General features: G+C 49.5%; 2 protein-coding genes across 4 annotated transcripts in view; both read right to left on the bottom strand.

Annotated features, from left to right (window-relative positions):
• Positions 1 to 15,025, bottom strand: part of EFEMP2 (EGF containing fibulin extracellular matrix protein 2) — a 363,083-nt gene that overhangs the window by 69,555 nt on the left and 278,503 nt on the right. The gene's annotated exons all lie outside the window — the stretch shown is intronic.
• The window catches only part of CFL1 (cofilin 1), a 170,576-nt gene that overhangs the window by 80,814 nt on the left and 74,737 nt on the right, over positions 1 to 15,025 (bottom strand). The gene's annotated exons all lie outside the window — the stretch shown is intronic.

Below are 15,025 nucleotides of genomic sequence, written 5' to 3'. Positions count from 1 at the left end.
CGATCTCCTGACCTCGTGATCCACCCGTTTCGGCCTCCCAAAGTGCTGGGATTACAGGCTTGAGCCACCGCGCCCGGCCAGGGTCTGGACTTATACACAGGTGTGTGCGTGGAACAGGGCATGGAGAGGTGAAGTTAACAACCTATCCTGCCACACCTGAGGCCATTCCTTCTAGGTTGCAGGGATGCTCGGCTCCAGGACATGGATGAGACCATATAGACACAAATATATATGTATATGTCTCTCTATACACAAATATATACATATTTATATGTATATGTGTGTGCCTATATGTGTGTGTGTGTATATATATGTATACATATATTTTTTGAGAGATGGGATCTCACTTTGTTGGCCAGGCTGGTCTCAAACTCCTGACCTCAAGTGATCCACCCGCCTCAGCTTCCCAAAGTGCTGGGATTACAGGCATGTGCACCCCCGCCGGCCTCTACCTCTGTTTTCTTTCTTTTCTTTTCTTTTTTTTTTTTTTTTTTTTTTGAGACGGACTTTCTTGTCACCCAGGCTGGAGTGCAATGGCACTATCTTGGCTCACCACAACCTCCGCCTCTCAGGTTCAAGCGATTCTCCTGCTTCAGCCTCCTGAGTAGCTGGGATTACAGGCATGCGCCACCACGCCTGGCTAATTTTGTACTGTTTTTAGTAGAGACAGGGTTTCTTCATGTTGGTCAGGCTGGTTTCAAACTCCCGACCTCAGGTGATCCACCTGCCTCGGCCTCCCAAAGTGCTGGGATTACGGGTGTGAGCCACCGTGCCCGGCCTACCTCTGTTTTCTAATCTGTAAAATGGGGATCATAATAGCACCTCCTTCAGGGACATGTGATGGTTTCATGAGATGTGATATGTAAGTTGCTCAGCATAGTGCCTGGCATAGAGTAAGTACCCAATAACTGGTGCTGTTACAGACATTTATGGAAATAAGATCCTGGAAAGCAGATTGGAAGGGCATGTGCCACACAGACAAGGGGGCGTCGTGGCTCAGGGCAGCAGGAATAAGACTGGGATGCAGGGAAGGGGAAAGTCCATTGAAAAGGAAAGCTTTAGGCCGGGCACAGTGACTCACGTCTGTCATCCCAGCACTTTGGGCGGCCGAGGCAGGCAGATCACCTGAGGTTGGGAGTTTCAGACCAGCCTGACCATCATGGAGACACCCCGTCTCTACTAAAAATACAAAATTAGCCAGGCGTGGTGGTGCATGCCTGTAATCCCAGCTACTCGGGAGGCTGAGCAGGAGAATTGCTTGAACCCGGGAGGCGGAGGTTGCAGTGAGTTGAGATCGCGCCATTGCACTCCAGCCTGGGCAGCAGGAGCAAAACTCCATCTCAAACAAACAAAGAACAGGGAAGCTTTTCAGGGCCCTATGGCTGCATGGAGTGTCCCAAACTAAGGCGCATGTCTGCTTGATTCTATGCACCCTGTGTTCAAGAAACACAAAAGATATTGTCAGAATGGGCCCAACCTTAGGGGACAGCATCACATAGGGCAGGGTAAAGCATGGCCCTACAGGATTCATGGGATCATACATTGTCTTCATTCAGTCACTCAAGAAGTATTTGCTGAGCACCTACTCTGTGCCAGGCTCTGCTCTGGGCTTGGGGAAGATGAACTCAGAGAAAACACACAGAGCCTCTGCTCCCAAGCTCGGTCCAGCTGGGGGAAGGGGCAGCAGGCTGATGGTAAACAAATAGGCACACACACGCCTCTACAGGGGTAGCGGGGAGAGGGGACCCCAAGGAGGCCAGGGTGTTGAAGCCGCAGTAAGCAAGTGGGTGGGCAGGGCCCTGGTTCCTCCGGGGTGGTGGCTGCCCTGTGTTTAGCCACAGATGCTCTTCCATCCCAGCCTGGTGCCCAGGGTCGGTTTCACTTTCCCCTTACTCCTTTTCTTAGAGTTTGGTTTCTGTTTTGTGGGTTCCCTGCCCCCCTTCCGCCTTTGCCTGGAGTTGCAGATTAGCCTAGTGGTTCTCAACCCTGGCTACACCTTAGAACCCTAGGGAGCTTTTTTTTTTTTTTTTCTTTTTTTTTTCCTTTTGAGACAGTCTCATTCTGTCTCCCAGACTGGAGTGGAGTGGCGTGATCTCAGCTCACTGCAAACTCCGCCTCTCAGGTTCAAGTGATTCTCCATTCTGCCTCAGTATCCCCAGTAGCTGGAATTACAGGCACTCGCCACCACGCCCGGCTATTTTTTTGTATTTTTAGTAGAGACAAGGTTTCACCATGTTGACCAGGCTGGTCTCAAACTCCTGACCTTAACTGTTCCACCCGCCTCAGCCTCCCAAAGTGCTGGAATTACAGGCATGAGCCACCGTGCTCAGCCAACCCTGGGGAGCTTTAAAATACCCATATCTGGGCCGGTCTTCAGTTAGATCAGAAGCCCTGAAGATGAGCCTTCTCAAACTCTGGTCTCCTCTTCTTAACTTGGTGAGAACAATGGTCCCCCTCCCAGCACAGCGGTAGGAGAATCACCTCAGGCAGGCGGTGGGAACTAGGCAATGTCAGGGCTCCTCTCCTTTATCTTCCATTGCTCAGGGATCACAGCCCTGAGCTGCCCTTTGCCTAATATCTGAAAACACTTGTTTCCTGTGCTTTGTCCAGTTTCTTAACTGTTTGTAGAGAAAGGGCAATTTCAGTTCATCTTTCTTCCTCAAGGCCAGAACCCAGAGTCCCTCCTCATCCTTTGAACTCCCCAAATCCTTCACCTGTCACCTCTCCAAGTTTCTTCCCGTGCTCTGGCTGGGATCGTAACTGTGCGTGCAAGTTTCACCTCCACTTCTGGAAAGTGCCCCTCTCGGGGGCACAGGGCCTGTCAGGTTCACGTCTGTGTCTCCAGGATGTCTCGCAGGGCCTGGCATGTGGTAGGTATGTGGTGCGCATGTTTTTGTGCATGGCTCTGCCCCGCCCTTCTTCCTTCAGGCCACCCCAAATCATATCCGTATCCCTAGAGAACTGATGCCCACCCCACTCCAACCAGGTGGCACCTCCAGGACCGCTGGTCAAGATACCCTCTCCACGGCCATTGGTTCAGGGGTGGTCATGAGACTCAAGACAGCACACGTGGCCGGGCGCGATGGCTCATGCCTGTAATCCCAGCACTTTGGGACGCGGAGGCAGGCAGATCACCTGAGGTCAGGAGTTCAAGACCAGCCTGGCCAACATGGCAAAACTCTATTAAAAATACAAAAATTAGCTGGATGTGGTGGTGGGCGCCTGCAATCCCAGCTACTCAGGAGGCTGAGGCAGGGAGAATTGCTAGAACCTGGGTAGTGGAGGTTGCAGTGAGCCGAGATCGCACCACTGCACTCCAGCCTGGGCGATAGAGTGAGCTCCGGTTTTTAAATAAATTACCCAGTTCCAGGTTTTCTGTTATAAGCAACAGAAAATGGATGAAGACATTTATTTTTATCTTCATTAATTTATTTCGGCCAATTGCATGCCAGAGAGACCTGGCTACTACAAGACATCTGTATACTTGCTGAATAAATGAAATAGTATTGATTAATTTGCAAACCACATTCCCAGTGCACCTGAGGTGGCTTCCAAAAAGAACAAGGAAGGTAAAATTTAAAAAACAGAAATGGAGATTCAAGAATGTGGATGGGTGCAGTGGTATACACCTGTGCTACCAGTGGTGCACTCCCAGCTACTCTGGAGGCCTGAGGAGGGAGGATCACTTGAGCCCAGGAATGTGAGTCCAGACTGGGCAACATAGCAAGATCTTATCTCTAAAAACAAAAAAATGTTAGGCCGGGTGTGGTGGCTCAAGCCTGTAATCCCAGCACTTTGGGAGGCCGAGGTGGGTGGATTATGAGGTCAAGAGATTGAGACCATTCTGACCAACATGGTGAAACCCCGTCTCTACTAAAAATACAAAAATTAGCTGGGTGTGGTGGTGCACACCTGTAGTCCTAGGTACTTGGCAGACTGAGGCAGGAGAATCTCTTGAACCCGGGAGATGGAGGTTGCAGTGAGCCAAGATTGCGCCACTGCACTCCAGCCTGGTGACACAGCAAGACTCCGTCTCAAAAAAAAAAAAAAAAAAAAAAAAAGAAAAAAATTTAGGCCACATGGGAAGGCTCCTACCGTAATCCCAGCACTTTAGGAGGCCAAGACAGGAGGATCACTTGAGGCCAGGAGTTTGATACCCGCCTAGGCAACATAGTGAGACCCTGTCTCTAAAAAAATTATTTAAAAATGTTTAAAATAAAATAGTAAAATTTAATTAAAAGAGAAAATAAAGATCAGAAACAATAGCATAAATACATAAATATGCAACCTATAAAGGCCCATAAAGGTGCTTTATTGATTCAATATCAAATTTAGTTCTGAGCTTTCTGGCAGCCAAAGTAAAAAGCTTTTTTTTTTTTTTCCCAGAGAAAACTTCTTCAGTGGAAAGAAATTTTTTCCTAGACTTTAGCTGCAAAGGAACAGTTTCAGATGGGGCCCACAGTGTGATGTGACGAAGGCCAATCCCAGCCACATTCGTACAGCCAAAGCCTGTATTGAGCCTCCCACAATGAGTCCTTGGAGAATGGGTCCAGGCGATTCAGTTGTTCTCATTTGGGCTCGCCTTGACCTCTCAGTGGCTCTTGTTATAGTTGGTCGCTTTCTTCCTCTTTGAAACACTTTCTTCACTTGGATGGGGGCCCTCACTCTCTTGGCAATCTTCTTCCCCACTGTGGGCTCTGGTCTTGTCTCCATGGCCACATCTCCCTGACCTCTCTTGACCTCTGAATGGTGGCAGGCCCAGGCTCAGACCCCTCCCCTCCCCTTCCTTGCCCTCCCTTCCCCTCCCCTCCCCTCCTTTCCCCTCCCCTCCCTTTCCTTCCTGGCCCAAGTCCTCCAGTCGTCTTCCGGGATGACAGACCACTGTTTCCAACCCAGGCCCTCCAGTCTGGTTTCTACTCGCAGCCAGAGGGAATGCAGCCATTGCATTTTTATGCCATTTCCTCACCGTCCTGTGATCACCTAAAGTTACTAAACAAATCTCTATTAGAGTGCCCAGTTTTGTGTAGTAGCCAAATCCCAGAACTTGATTTAGAATGAAGTGTTCTTGGGCTGGGCGTGGTGGTACGCACCTGTAGTCCCAGCTGCTCATGAGGCTGAGGCTGCAGGGATTGCTTGAGTTTGAGGCTGCAGGGACCCGAGATGGCACCACTGCACTCAAGCCTGGGCAATAGAGCGAGAGTTTGTCTCAAAAAAAAAAAAAGAACAAAGCGTTTTCCACTTCTGGCCATTGCAGCCCCCACTGATAAGGAGTGGGGGAAGTCGGGTCTGTGCCTCTCCCTGGCCCCACTCCCAGGCTTGAGAAGACGCTGCCTTTGGAGAACAGGGAGGGAGGGCAGTGGGTGCAGACAGTGCATGCTGGATTGACACTGGTGTAAGATGGCATCTCACTCCCTGGGTGGTAGCTGTCTAAAGCTGGCTCCTGCCCTCTGAGGGTTTTATGGGCTCCCTTATGCACTACCCCCTTGACTGAAACTCCTGGGAAAGGGGCAGCACCTCTCTGTTGACTAGCTCTGGTTTTCAAGTGGCATGCACTAACCCACTCTGTTGCATACCCTGTGCCAGAGAAAACAAGTCCGTGGGGCCAGACCCCTTTTTCCGTTCCCGCTGTCCAGTGCCCACTGCAGTTCACCTCCTTTCTGGAGGCCTTCCCTACCAATGACCCACTGGGGTGCCATGACTGCAGGGAGCCCACCTTGAGCTCTCTGGGGGGCTTCCTTGAAGCACTTCTCACCAGATTTGGGGTTAGAAGGCAGCTCCCCAGCCCCACCCCTGCAGACTCAGTGCCATAGCAGCTCTTTCCAAATCAAATCACTGCCCCTTTCAAATCCACCCCTGATGCCTTTATACTCTTGAGGTAGATGAGGGGTTTCGAGAGTGGCAACATGGATTTCTGCTTTCTTTAAAATTCTGCAATTTGGCCAGGAGCAAGCACTTCACTTTGGCATTTCATTATCTGTTCCATTCTGGAGCCTCAGTCGAATATTCTTTCATGCTGTTCATCCTTAGGACAAACCCAGACTCCTCTCCCTGGCTACCAGGCCCCATGTGATCTGACTTTTGAGACCCCCATGGAGGTTTATTTATTTATTTATTTGAGACGGAGTCTCACTCTGTCGCCCAGGATGGAGTACAGTGATGCAATCTCGGTTTGCCGCAACCTCCACCTCCCGGGTTCAAGCAATTCTTGAGCCTCAGCTTTCGGAGTAGCTGGGACTACAGGTGTACGCCACCATACTCGGCTAATTTTTTTGTATTTTTTAGTAGAGACGGGGTTTCACCGTGTGGCCAGGCTGATCTCAAACTCCTGACCTCAAGCGATTTGCCCAACTCGGCCTCCCAAAGTGCTAGGATTACAGGTGTGAGCCACTGTGCCCAGTCTCCCATGGAGTTTTAAATTATCAAAACACCAACCTAGGCACAGTGGCACACACCTGTAGTCCCAGCTGCTCAATAGGATTGTTCTAGTCCAGGAATTTGAGTCCAGTCTGAGCAACATAGCAAAACCCCATTTCCAAATAACATAAAATATCAAAATACCAAAAAATATTACAAATAATTGTATGTTGGTAAATGTAGAAACTTAAGCAAAGTAAATACCTTTCTGGGAGAATGTGAAATGTCAAAATTGGCACAAAGGCTGGACGCGGTGGCTCAAGCCTGTAATCCCAGCACTTTGGGAGGCCGAGACGGGCGGATCACGAGGTCAGGAGATCGAGACCATCCTGGCTAACACCTCGTCTCTACTAAAAAAATACAAAAAACTAGCCAGGCGAGGTGCCGGGCGCCTGTAGTCCCAGCTACTCAGGAGGCTGAGGCAGGAGAATGGCGTAAATCTGGGAGGCGGAGCTTGCCGTGAGCTGAGATCCGGCCACTGCACTCCAGCCTGGGCGACAGAGCGAGACTCCATCTCAAAAAGAAAAGAAAAGAAAAGAAAAAATTGGCACAAAAATATCAAAACTTCAGTAGACCCATAACCAGGAAAGAAAATTGAGTAGCTCATGCCTGTAACCTCAGCACTTTGTTTTGTTTCATTTTTCAGACGGAGTCTCACTCTTGTTGTCAGGCTGGAGTGTGGTGGCGCAATCTCGGCTCACTACAACCTCTGCCTCCCATTTTCAAGCAATTCTCCTGCCTCAGCCTTCCGAGTAGCTGGGATTACAGGCACCAGCCACAACACCCGACTAATTTTTTTTGTATTTTTAGAAGAGACAGAGTTTCATCATGTTGGCCAGGCTGGTCTCGAACTCCTGACCTCAGGTGATCCGCCTGGCTCAGCCTTCCAAAGTGCTGGGCTTACAGGTGTGAGCCACCACTCCCGTCCTAACCTTAGCACTTTGGGGGAGGCTAAGGCAGAAAGATCATTTGAGGCCAGGAATATAAATTCAGCCTGGGAAACATAGTGAGACCCTGTCTCTTGGGGGAAAAAAAAACCACTAAAATAGGCAGGGCACAGTGACTCACGCCTATAATCTCAGCACTTTGGGAGGCTAAAGCAGGCAGATAACCTGAGCCTGGGAGTTCGAGACCAGCCTGGCCAACATCGTGAAACTCTGTCTCTGCTAAAAATACAAAAATAACTCGGATGTGGCAGCACATACCTGTAATCCCAGCTACTTGGGAGGCTGAGACACGAGAATCACTTGAACCCAGGCGGTAGAGGTTGCAGTGAGCTGAGATCAACTACTGCACTCCAGCCTGGGTGACAGAGCAAGACTCCGTCTCAAACAAAACAAAACAAAACAAAACAAAACAAAACTGAAAGAAAAAGAAACGTGTAATCTGAGACTCCAACAAGAAAGAACCCAACAGAAATGTTTTTATAGGGCGGTTCTACCAGCCTTTGGAGGAACAGATGGTCCTTATCTCATACCAGTTGTTACAGAAGACAGAAAGAGAGAAGGCTGCCCAATTTCTTTTTTTTTGAGACGGAGTCTCGCTCTGTCGCCCAGGCTGGAGTGCAGTGGCCGGATCTCAGCTCACTGCAAGCTCCGCCTCCCGGGTTCACGCCATTCTCCTGCCTCAGCCTCCCAAGTAGCTGGGACTACAGGCGCCCGCCACCTCGCCCGGCTAGTTTTTTTGTATTTTGTAGTAGAGACGGGGTTTCACCGTGTTAGCCAGGATGGTCTCGATCTCCTGACCTCGTGATCCGCCCGTCTCGGCCTCCCAAAGTGCTGGGATTACAGGCTTGAGCCACCGCGCCCGGCCTTTTTTTTTTTTTTTTTTTTTTTTTGAGATGGAGTCTTGCTCTGTCGCCCAGGCTGGAGTGCAGTGGCGCGATCTTGGTTCACTGCCAGCTCCACCTCCTGGGTTCACGCTATTCTCCTGCCTTAGCCTCCCGAGTGGCTACAGGCACCCGCCACCATGCCCGGCTAATTTTTTGTATTTTTAGTAGAGACGGGGTTTCACCGTGTTAGCCAGGATGCTGTCCATCTCCTGACCTTGTGGTCCGCCCGCCTCGGCCTCCCAAAGTGCTGGGATTACAGGCTTGAGCCACCGCTCCCAGCCCCAATTTCTTGTATGACCCCCCCAAGCCAGGTAAGGACAGTATCAGAAAAGGAAAGTCTGTACAGAGCATTTCATTGTGGACACAGAATAGAATATAGGAAAATACCCCACCTAGGGGTAGGAAAAGGGCATCTTAAGACTCCCAAACTACAAAGCTCTATTCAGAACATTTATGAATCTAACTCCATCAAAATTAAAGATTTTTTTTTGGCCGGGTGCGGTGGCTCAAGCCTGTAATCCCAGCACTTTGGGAGGCCGAGACGGGCGGATCACGAGGTCAGGAGATCGAGACCATCCTGGCTAACACAGTGAAACCCCGTCTCTACTTAAAAAAAATACAAAAAACTAGCCGGGCGAGGTGGCGGGCGCCTGTAGTCCCAGCTACTCAGGAGGCTGAGACAGGAGAATGGCGTAAACCCGGGAGGCGGAGCTTGCAGTCAGCTGAGATCTGGCCACTGCACTCCAGCCTGGGCGACAGAGTGAGACTCCGTCTCAAAAAATAAAAAATAAAAAATAAAAATAAAAAATAAAAAAGATTTTTTTTTACCAGCCTTAAAAAAAATTAAGGATTTCTGGTCAGGCACCGTGGCTCACACCTGTAATTCCAGCACTTTGGGAGGCCGAGGTGGGTGAATCACTTGAGATCAGGAGTTTGAGGCCAGCCTGACCACCATGGTGAAACCCTGTCTCTACAAAAACTAGCCGGTCGTGGTGGCACATACCTGTAATCCCAGCGACTCCAGAGGCTGACGCAGGATAATTGTTTTGAACCTGGGAGGCGGAGGTTGCAGTGAGCTGAGATCGCACCACTGTACTCCAGTCTGGGTGACAGAGCGAGAATTCGTCTCAAAACAAAAACAAAAACAAAAACAAAAACTAGACATCATTTTATGACCACATGTTTAGTCAAAATTCATAAGGTGAATAATGTCAATGTTTGGTGAGAATGTGGGCAGACAGAAATACTTGGTCCTCTGTAGGCACGTAAACTGACACAGCCCTTCTCTCAAGCAATCTGAAATTAGGTGTATGTTTATGCCAAGACCTTCCACTCTCAGTCCTGGATAAGTAGGCCAGAGAGATTCTCATGCAGGTGTACAAAGAGGCATGTGCAGGGGCGTTGACCAGGGTGTTCTTTGTGAGAACAGGAGTTGGGAGCCAGTTTGGCATCCCCTGTCAGAAGGATGAATTAAGTAAAGCATACAAAGGGAAACTACAGAACACTATGCAACGGTCAGGATCTACAAGGCTTTTAAAACACAGTGCAGGCTGGGCACAGTGGCTCACGCCTGTAATCCCAGCACTTTAGGAGGCTGAGACCGGCAGATCACCTGAGGTCAGGAGTTCAAGACCAGCCTGGCCAATATGGTGAAACCCGCTCTCTACTAAAAAAAAAAAATAGAAAAATTAGCTGGGCGTGGTGATGCAAACCTGTAATCCCAGCTACTTGGGAGGTTGAGGCAGAAGAATTGCTTGAGCCCGGGAGGTGGAGTTTGCAGCAAGCCAAGATTGCACCACTACACTCCAGCCTGGGCAACAGAGTGAGACTTTGTCTCAAAAACAAAAAACAAAAAACAAAAAGTGCTAGCAGGGGAGGGTAGCATGTGCCCACAATCCCAGATACTCGGGATGCTAAGGCGGGAGGATCTCTTGACCCCAGGAGTTTGAGGCCAGCCTGGGCAATATGAGACCTCGTCTCTAAAAACAAAACAGATGGGGCATGGTGGTTCATGCCTATAATTCCAGCTGTTTTCTTTTTTTTTTTCTTTTTTGAGATGGAGTCTCGCTTTGTCACCCAGGCTGGAGTGCAGTGGCATTATCTCGGCTCACTACAAGCTCCGCCTCTCGGGTTCACGCCATTCACCTGCCTCAGCCTCCTGAGTAGCTGGGACTACAGGTGCCTGCCACCACACCCGGCTAATTTTTTGTATTTTTAGTAGAGATGGGGTTTCACCGTGTTAGCCAGGATGGTCTTGATCTCCTGACCTCGTGATCCTCCCGCCGCAGCCTCCCAAAGCACTGGGATTACAGGCATGAGCCACTGTGCCCGGCCTAATTCCAGCTTTTATTTATTTATTTATTTATTTATTTATTTATTTATTTTTGAGATGGAGTCTTGTTCTGTCGCCCAGGCTGGAGTGCAGTGGTGTGATCTCAGCTCGCTGCAACCTCTGCCTCCTGGGTTCAAGCGATTCTCCCGCCTCAGCCTCCTGAGTAGCTGGGACTACAGGTGTGTGCCACCACACCTGGCTAATTTTTGTATTTTTAGTAGAGATGGGATTTCACCATGATGGACAGGCTGGTCTTGAACTCCTGACCTCAAGTAATCCACCTACCTCGGCCTCCCAAAGTGCTGGGATTACAGGCGTGAGCCATCTTGCCCAGCCTAATTCCAGAATTTTGAGAAGGCTCAAGTGGGAGGAGTCCTTGAGGCCAGGACTTTAAGATTAGCCTAGGCAGCATAGTGAGACCTCTGTCTCTCCAAAAATATATATATATTTTAAAAGTAGCCAGGCGTGGTGGCACATGCCTGTAGTCCAAGCTACTCAGGAGGTTGTGGTTGTGGTAGGAGGATCACCTGAGCCCAGGAGCTCGAGGCTGTAGTGAGCTATGATCATGCCACTGCACTCCAGCATTGGTGACAGAGTGAGACTCTATCTCTAGAAAATAAATAAATTTTAAAAACCCTAAAACACAGTTTTGAAAGAAATGAGTAAGGAACAAAAGTGAGATCAATACTGCTTATGCAAATTAAATATATACAATACCATTTATTTATTTTTGTACTCAGTTTTATTTTGTATGTTTTTCTTGAGACAGGGTTTCACTTTGTCACCCAGGCTGGAGTGCAGTGGTGTGATCATAGCTCATTACATCCTCAACCTCCTGGGTGCAGGTGATCCTCCTGCCTCAGCCTCCAAAGTAGCTGGGACTACAAGGACACACCACCATGCCCAGCTAATTTTCTTTGTATTTTTTGTGGAGCTGGGGTTTCACTATGTTTCTCAGGCTGGTCTCCAACTCCTGAGCTCCAGTGATATTCCCGCCTTGGCCTCCCAAAGTGCTGGGATTATAGGCGTGAGCCACTGTACCCAGACTACAATACCACTTACATAAACAAAAAATACATATACACAAAATGATAAATGCTTCACAATGATCCATTAACACCCTCCTTCCTTCCTTCCTTCCTTCCTTCCTTCCTTCCTTCCTTCCTTCCTTCCTTCCTTCCTTCCTTCCTTCCTTCCTTCCTTCGTTCCTTCTCTCTCTTTCTTCCTCTCTTGCTTTTTTTTTTTGGAGTCTTGCTCTGTTGCCCAGGCTGGAATGCAGTGGCATGTTCTCAGCTCACTGCAACCTCTGCCTCCCGGGTTCAAGCAATTCTCCTGCCTTAGTCTCCTGAGTAGCTGGGATTATTATTACAGGTGTGAGCCACTGCGTCCAGCCAGGCTCTGTTCTTCACAGGTTCACACTGGTTGCTGAGTAGAGAATAGTATCAGGACAAAAGCGAAAACTGGGAGGTTGGGTGTGGTGGCTCACACCTGTAATCCCAGCACTTTGGGAGGCTGAGGCAGGTGGATGGCTTGAGGCCAGGAGTTTGAGACCAGCCTGGGAAATATAGTGAGATCCCATGTCAATAAACAATAAATAAATAAATAAATAAGCAAAAGCCAGAGACTAAGTGTTACTGAAATGATCCAGAGGAGAGAGGGTATTGGTTTGGAGAAGCGCTGGATTCTGCATGTATTTCAAACTGGTAAGGTTTGCTAAGGAACTGGTAAGGTTTGCTAAGGAACTGGTAAGGTTTGCTAAGGAACTGGTAAGGTTTGCTAAGGCATTAGGGGCAGAATGTGAGTCAAATGAAGAAGTCAAGGATGATACCAGCCAGTTGACCTGAGCAACGGGAATCTCAGACATGCCCCTGACTGGGATGAGGCAGGCCAGGAGTCTGACCTTCAGCATGTCAAGTTGAAATGCTTATTTATCCAAGTGGGGATATCTGATGGGCCACTGGATATTTAAGTCTGGGAGAGGTCAGGCTGAGATATGCAAACTTGGGGACAGGTGGAAAACAGTAGATGCTGTTCTGGCGCAGTGGTTCATGCCTGTAATCCCAATGCTTTGGGAGGCTGAGGTGGGCCAGGAGTTCAAGACCAGCCTGGACAACATGGCAAAACCCCATCTCTACAAAAAAATACAAAAATTAGCCGGGCATGGTGGCGCGTAACTGTAGTCCCAGCTACTCGGGTGGCTGAGGCAGGAGGATCATTTGAGCCCAGGAGTTTGAGGCTGCAGCGAGCTGTAATGGCACCACTGCACTCCAGCCGGTGTGACAGAGTGAGACTCTGTCTCAGAAAGCAAGCAGCAGGTGGCTTTTAAGGCTGTCAGACTGGACGAGCTCACTTAGGGAGGGAGTGTGGTTGAGGAAAGAGGTCTGTATGCACCTCCTGAGAATATCAACCTGAGAAACCCTTGCCCTCTGCCAAGGAAGAAAGTGGCCCAGAATTCTGGACTGCCCAGGAAATTAGCTGGGTTGAGGTCTGGAAGGGGCTCCGTTTCTGAAAGTGGATCCACCTACATGTGCCTTCCGCTGGGCCCCAGGTGTGGGAGAAGGATGGCAGCCCCCTAGAAAGAACAGAGTTTGCATATTTTGGATGGCAAAACAGCTTTGCCTGGAGCAGCGCTATTTAGGATATTTACATTGGATGCGCTCATTGTGAGGCGCTACTGGGATAGAGTCTGAGAGCAGAAGAGGGGCCACAGGGCCACGGTCTGAGAAAAATCCTGCCTCTACGGCATCTTCCAGGATAACCTGCTTCCCTGGGGCCACATCATTGATTAATTAAAAACAGCAACACGGCCCGGGGCAGTGGCTCACGCCTGTTATCCCAGCACTTTGGGAGGCCAAGGCGGGTGGATCACTTGAGGTCAGGAGTTCAAGACCAGCCTGGCCAACATGGTGAAACCCTCTCTCTACTAAGAATACAAAAAACTAGCCGGGCATGGTGGCATATTCCTGTAATCCTAGTTACCCGGGAGGCTGAGGTGGGAGAATTGCTTGAACCCAGGAGGCGGAGGTTGCAGTGAGCTGAGATCACGTCACTGCACTCCAGCCTGGGGAACAGAGCAAGACTCCATCGCAAAAAAAAAAAAAAAAAGATAATAAGAATAACAGCAACGCTAGCATAGCAGTTCCCATGAGCCATGAGGATGTTCTGTTTGTATCTGCATAGTGATTTAATCCCTACCACTACCCTGGGAGTAGATATGATTATAACCAGCCCCCGATTGCCTATGCGAAAACAGGCACCGAGAGGGTACAGGACAAGTGGAGGAGCTGGAATTTGCACCCAAGTGCTTCCTCTGTGCTCTTAGCCATGATGCTCTGCTGCCTCAAAAGAATGGTCAGCTAGTGTTAGTAATAATAATGACATTTACCGATTTCATCGTTTGGGGTTTCATGTAGTCCTTGCAACAAACCTATGAGCTGGGCCCGTGATTCCAGTTTTGCAGAGTGAGGAGTTGGTCACAGAGCTAGTGAGAGGCCACACCAGGCCTCCAGCCCAGCTGGTCCGTCTCTAGGGCCTCAGTTCAGTACCATATCCCTGTACTGCAGGCCTCAGTGGTCAGCACCAGGCGTCCCATGGGGACTTAAGATTCCAAGGCTTTTGAGCACTGCTTAGAAGTTTGGGGTAAGATCTTTTAATTTTTTTATATTAAAAAAAATATATATTTTTGAAATGGAGTCTCACTCTTTTGCCCAGGCTGGCGGCTCACTGCAACCTCCGCCTCCCAGGTTCAAGAGATTCTCGTGCTTCAGCCTCCCGAGTAGCTGGGATTACAGATGCCCACTACCACACCCAGCTAATTTTTGTATTTTTAGTGAGATGGAGTTTCAGTCCAGGTGGGAGATGGAGTTTCACCATGTTGACCAGAGTGGTCTCGAACTCCGGACCTCAGGCACTCCACCTACCTCGGCCTCCCAAAGTGCTGGGATTATAGCCACCGCCTGGCCTGGGGTAAGCGTTCAATGTTTTAACTCCCTCCAGAACCTCATGGCCTATGAAGATGGCTAGGTGGGCCTGGGCCCAGGCTCTGAATGGCCTGCTGCCTCTCTCCTGGACACAGCGTTCGACTTCCTGGCTGGGGCTGGGAGTGCAAAGATTTGTTTATTTGTTTATTTTTTCTTGAGGCAGAGTCTCATTCTGTCGCCCTGGCTGGAGTGCAGTGGTGCAATCTGGGCTTGATGCAGCCTCTGCCTCCCGGGATCAAGCGATTCTTGTGCCTCAGCCTCCTGAGTAGCTGGGATTACAGGTATGTGCCACCATGCCTGGCTAATTTTTTTTTTTTTTTTTTTTTTTTTTTTTGAGACGGAGTCTCGCTCTGTCGCCCAGGCTGGAGTGCAGTGGCGCGATCTCGGCTCACTGCAAGCTCCGCCTCCCGGGTTCACGCCATTCTCCTGCCTCAGCCTCCCGAGTAGCTGGGACTACAGGCGCCCACA

The sequence above is a fragment of the Macaca thibetana genome, chromosome 14 (genome assembly GCF_024542745.1).
Source record: "Macaca thibetana thibetana isolate TM-01 chromosome 14, ASM2454274v1, whole genome shotgun sequence".
NCBI lineage: Eukaryota > Metazoa > Chordata > Mammalia > Primates > Cercopithecidae > Macaca > Macaca thibetana.
The sequence above is the reverse complement of the archived record's forward strand: the minus strand, read 5'-3'. Positions and strand labels throughout refer to the sequence as shown.